This window comes from Lytechinus variegatus, chromosome 4 (assembly GCF_018143015.1).
Source record: "Lytechinus variegatus isolate NC3 chromosome 4, Lvar_3.0, whole genome shotgun sequence".
Lineage (NCBI taxonomy): Eukaryota > Metazoa > Echinodermata > Echinoidea > Temnopleuroida > Toxopneustidae > Lytechinus > Lytechinus variegatus.
In genome coordinates, this window is record NC_054743.1 from 1,629,387 (window position 1) to 1,635,386 (window position 6,000).

Here is a 6,000-nt window from a genome sequence, read left to right on the forward strand (position 1 = left end):
AAACAAGATTTGTTGAAGGACGGTGGAAATGGCACACATTACATGCAGCTCTATGGGATTGTCGTATTACATGTTAAGCATGCATTACTTTGGTTTCCAAGGGGCTGGACCTCTGATCTCATTTTCATTTTACAGAGCTTCAGGTAGAATAACAAACCTCTAAACAAATCATACAATTATCAATAAATTATGATATATTATAAATTTTAGGTGAAAACTTTTCAAATGTTGGTTTTTGGTATTTAAAATAAACATACATTTGTACATCCAAATTAGCTTGATAAAATTATTGAATCTCCTTAAAGTTCTACATTATTTCAAAGGGATCTATTTGAACAATACAATCTGATAACTAATTGGGTGTGATGAAAATTCTCAATTTCTATTTGAAAAAATGTAAGCAGTTCACCGTACCTTGTTTTTACGCCTTTTTCAGATTCCTAACAAATTTTGTTCCCCGTATAGATAATATGGTGAATATTTTTAAAGTTATGACCGATAAGTGCGCTATCATTATATTTGGGATATGTAACACAAATGGGATGAGTTCAAGACTCATGAATTTATGAAAGATCTTAGTCTAGACTGGTATGTGGTGTGATGTGATATTTCTAAGAAAAACAGCCTTACCGCGGAACACACATATTACAAAACTACATTGTAAATGCATAATGCATTAATTCCAATTTTCAAATCATCAATGTATGGGAAAAAAATTATACAAATATAATACATATGTTTTTCAAGTCTTAAATGTTTTTTAATAGGCCTTCATACATAAGGGATAAAGAAATAAACAGATGTATATATGTATATATACAGTTGAGGCCAAAAGCTTACATACACACATGAAATTTAAAGAAAAGTTGACACTTGCCAAACATCATAAAATGTACTCTCATTAAATATTTGCTCTATCATGATGAATTTGATATCAAACAAATTTAAAATAAAAACTTGACAAAACATTTCCTATTTGCGCTAGTTACTTCTCAACACAAACATTTCAGATTACACTTATTTGTTCAGTGGTTACATATCATAAGTTGAATGCCTCTGACTGTCTCACCTACATCATGCGATTCAATATACCAGCAGTGCTGACTTTGAAAACTACTATAAAATAATTATTCACCCCAAAACACCATTCATAGAATGATACAATAATATATCCATTGACATTTTACCTTCATCATGTGACCTAAAACTTGTCAGTGACCCTTGATTACCCTATATCCACATTTTATACACTACATCTATAAACGTTGAAAGTTATTACAGCAATCGAATAATTACCTCTAAATTGGCCAAAGATCAATGACCTTGAATGAACTTTGACATTGGTCATGTGATCTGAAACTTGCATGAGATGTTAAGTGATACTTGATGACTCTTATGTCCAAGTTTGATGAACTAGACCAATATACTTACTGAGTTATGATGGTAATTCAACAAATACCCACATCATGGCCAAAGTTCATTGACCTTTGACTCTGGTCACGTGACCTGAAATTCGCACAGGATGTTCAGTTATACTTGATTACTCTTATGTTCAAGTTTTATGAACTAGACCAATAAACTTTCAAAGTTATTATGATGATAATTTAACAAATACCCCCAACATGGTCAAAGTTCATTTACCCTAAATTACCTTTCAGCTTAATCATATGACCTGAAACTTGCACAGGATGTTCAGTGATACTTGATTACTGTCCAAGTCTCATGAATCAGATCCATAAACTTTCAAAGTTATGATGGTAATTCAACAGATACCCCCAATTTGGCCAAAGTTCATTGACCCTAAGTTATGATGACATTTCAAAAACATTTTGATGTTGATTCGCGAAAATAGTCCATGGGTGTATTTAAAATTTTGGCCTGCATTATCTCGCCTTCTCTCTCCCTGTATATATATATATATATATATATATATATATATATATATATATATATATATATATGAATAAAGTGTAAACTCATGGTCAAATTATTGTCTTGATATAAAATGCAATATTTTTTTGGAGATATTGCATATACAAGACATGTTTTATTGCCCCCCCCCAAAAAAAAATAAATCAAATTAACTCACCACCAACACTTCTCAATTCCTGTAATATAATGTCCTCTTTAGGCCTACAACCATTAGGATCCCCTTAGGTCATGCTAGTGGAAAAAAGAAATATACTACAATGAACATGATGAACCATATCTTATGGTCTAATCATGTATTCAGGTAAAAGAAATTTAAAAATTAACATCAACATCAACCTTTAAGAGCATAATATTTGATTACTCATTTCAGCAAATCAATATTACACAATATGCTGTGGAAAATTGTATTTAAAATGTCAGAATTCCGAGGTACAAAATGTCACTTACAATGTCACTTAAAACACAAAAACAATTGATAGCAATTATCATAACTCACTTGTGATTTGTCCAATAGTGAGACAATGTGATTCTTCAAAACTTCAATTGCTCCAGACTGGTATATGGTGGTATCTGATATAAATTCTAAGAAAAAAAAAAGCAAATGACAAAGAAAACAATACAAAAAAGACATCTATTAAAAAAAATCACATTTCCCAAAATGCATTTATTCCAGTTTTCATATCATCATTTCCAATTAATTCAAAGTATGTTTTACAAATAAAATCAAATATTGCTTTAAAGCCCAAAGGATACCATATAACCAATGATCAAATTCCAGCCTGAATATAAAAAATCTATACAATTACTGCAGTCATAGCATAAATAAAAATGTGTTTTATTGTCATAAATAAATGATTAAACTAAAATAAACTCATGCCAAAGTTGTCAATTCCTGTAAATGTCCTCTAGGCCTACGAGTATTTAAGTTCTGTATTGCATACATACTATATATCTTGTGGTAATAGAGTGAAAAAAGGGACAATGCACTACAATCAACATCATAGACTACATCTGATGTATCTACCGGTATATTATTGCAAAAAAATTCCATAAATACACCAATATCATCAACAAGTAAGTTGGGTCATACATTTTAGCAATTCAATATCAATATTACACTGTGAAAATACAAGAATTTATAACTTCAGAACTAAAGATATCAGTTTACAATATAATATGAATAAAATTCTATTGGCATATCGAGCAAGAGTAAATGACATGATTTCATTTCATTTTATTTCTGTCTACATACATATTTTAGAGTGTAGAGCCTTCATTGCTGGCAGTTTTCCAATACCCTGTTTAAATTAAACTGGAAATAAATGAATTAAATACATATCCGACAATTACAATTCAGGTTACATACATGTAGTATGCTTTGTAATTTTTAAAGCAATGCAAACAAAATGAATTACTTGAGAAAAGCACAGTACAAATAAAAGTAGTCATAATCAAACAATGAGTTCATAAAGTGCAATAGGTACTATAAAACAGGTTTGGTAAGGATGGGACTGCTAAAAAGCCAGGCTTGTATATTTTTCAGTGCCCAATAACTTGGATTAAAAATATTGATTTATTGTACATAAATGTGAAAAAAAGGTGATCATCACACCAGATGAGTCTATTGCGAAAAAGATGATAGGATTCAACCAAAAATATAGGAAAAATTATAACAAAGAAAATGGAAGGAGAAAACAACAAAATCGATGAAATTTGAAATAAATAATCAAAGAATTGAAACAAAGAAATGCATGAACATTGAAAGGTAAAATGATGAAAAAATAACTACAACAAATGATTTTAAGCCAACAAATTAATAAAAGATAAGATTAGAAAAAAGCAAGAAAACATCAGATCCGACCAGTACTAAAATGAGACAAGAATTGAAATACAGATAAACAAAGAGAAATAAAAAAAATCACTCAAGGATACAAAAAAATCATGGAAAGCAATAGACGAGTAAAATAATAATATATATATATATTAGTCAAGATGAAAAATATGACATAAACAATGCATAAGTTCGAAAACACACAGAGGAAAAGAAAAAAAAGAAGAAATGTCAAAATTGATCGAGCACGTTCATGATGGTATGTGAAAGTAAATCTTGAAAAGGATCAGTTTTGTAACCTTTTAATTCACCTTCAAATAGCCATAAGTCAGCGACTTGTGGTCATTTTTACGGATGCATTGCATAAAACAAATTACAAGAATAAACCATTCTTTCATATCGCTGAGTTTTGAACTTGATATAAACACCTATCATACCTATTAGAAAGTGAAAATATTTTCCAAAGTTATTTCTGATTTATATCGATAGATGTGCTATCATAAGGTTTAAACAAAAATAGATTTATGATTTTAATGACACAATATCTATGGCCATTTCAATGATTAAATATTGGAAATATATGTAAACTTGTATATGCATAAAAAGTGGAAAACGTCTGGCAGTCTTGCTTGCGTTATGCAATTTAATATGGCAGCAGTGCTGATACTGAAAACTTATATAAATTCTTATTCACAACTAGAGTTTTGTGGGTTTCCATCTTGCTATACATGTATATTCAGAGAATATTAACCTGGTGTTCACACAAGGTTCATTTTATTTTCATCATGTGACATAAGAAACTACATAATTGTCAGTGAATTGAATATCATAATGTCTATATGTTTCATGAACTAGATACATGTATATAAATTTTCAAAGTTATGACATTTCAGCAAATTACCCCAACATGGTCAAAGTTCATTTACCCTAAATCATTTTACTTGAATCATCTGACCTGAAACTAAAATGATTGACAATCAATGATACTTGATTATCTTTATTTCAACATTACATGAACTAGTTACAAAAAAATTCATGGGATTTAAACAAATCCCTCCAATATGGTCAAAGTTCATTGACCCTAATCATGAGACCTGAAACTGTATGCAAGGTGATCAGTGATACTTGATTATATTTCTATGTCTAAGTTTCAAAAACTACACTTTCAACGTATGATAGGGTACATGTATGGATTGGTTTTTATCATTGTCACTCAGGGAATAATTTTGCTTTACAAATTTGAATAGCATTTTAGTCATAGGAGAAAAGCTCTCAACCAATTAATGTACAAAATATATAGGTAAAATGTTATTAGGAAAATAAGGACTTGTTATTCTACTGCTAATGATTATTTTATCATTACATTGTAACTCTAGCAGTGTGTCTAACAATATTGCCTGTAGAACCACATACTTAACAATAGTTATTGCTTCAGAAATACAGAATATTAAGGTGAAATATTATAAGAAAATAAGCACTTGTTATTCTACTGCTAATAATTATGTCATCATTACATTGTAATTTTAACAGTGTGTCTAACAATATTGCCTGTAGAACCATATACTTAACAATAGTTATTGCTTCAGAAATACAGAATATTAAGGTGAAATATTATAAGAAAATAAGCACTTGTTATTATACTGCTAATAATTATGTTATCATGACATTGTAACTTTAGCAGTGTGTCTAACAATATTGCCTGTAGAACCACATACTTAACAATATTTATTGCTTCAGAAATACAGAATATTAAGGTGAAATATTATAAGAAAATAAGCACTTGTTAGGTGGTCTGTCATGAATATGACTGATCACCTATTATATTCGTCAGATTTTACTTTATTTTTATTGCCAAATTTTGTTCCCAGGTTATCTCAAAATCGGGCCTGTCAAATTTCTTGATTTTCATGTCATGTATGGATATTATTGTGGAATCGCGAAACGAAACTTTTGAAGGTCATCAAATCCTGATGACGTCATCTAGGCGCCATTTTGTAAAATTAAATTATTGATCATATCATCGCAACTAATCATCATAAATCATTCATATTTGCACCATATCAAGTTCAGATGACAGGTCATCAGGACATGTCAACAGAGGTCATGCAAAGGTCACGACGCGCACGTACGCGCGCGTCAAAATTTTCCAAATCAACCGTGGTCAAGTTTGGGTACGTTTCAGGCCATTTTGAGCATGTCACGAATTTGCGCGCACACAGGTATGCGTGCGCGTTTTT